Source organism: Python bivittatus, unplaced genomic scaffold, assembly GCF_059951505.1.
Source record: "Python bivittatus isolate LINGU-HERP-01145 unplaced genomic scaffold, Pbiv_v1 ctg000080_np1212, whole genome shotgun sequence".
In the NCBI taxonomy this organism is placed as follows: Eukaryota; Metazoa; Chordata; class Lepidosauria; order Squamata; family Pythonidae; genus Python; species Python bivittatus.
In genome coordinates, this window is record NW_028277035.1 from 37278599 (window position 1) to 37278902 (window position 304).

Sequence of the window (304 nt, forward strand, 5' to 3'; positions counted from 1 at the left end):
TGATATAAACTAAGTTAGTAATATAAGTTAATTATCATTTCAGCTAACCTTTTATATAGAAAGGCATTGATCAGATTCAATTTGTGAATGCTAAAAATCACAATTTTTCACTGTTTATGGAATAACTCAAAATTTGGGGGTATTGCATGCCTTGTAAAAGATGTGCAAAAGTGATTTGTAGGTCCACTATTACAAATCATGATGTTATGCTGGCATTACCAAAAGAAGTGTAGGCCAATTATTTCTGTCATACAAATATGACAGAAAAATCTTAAATATGGTAAAGGAAAAAATACACGAAAAC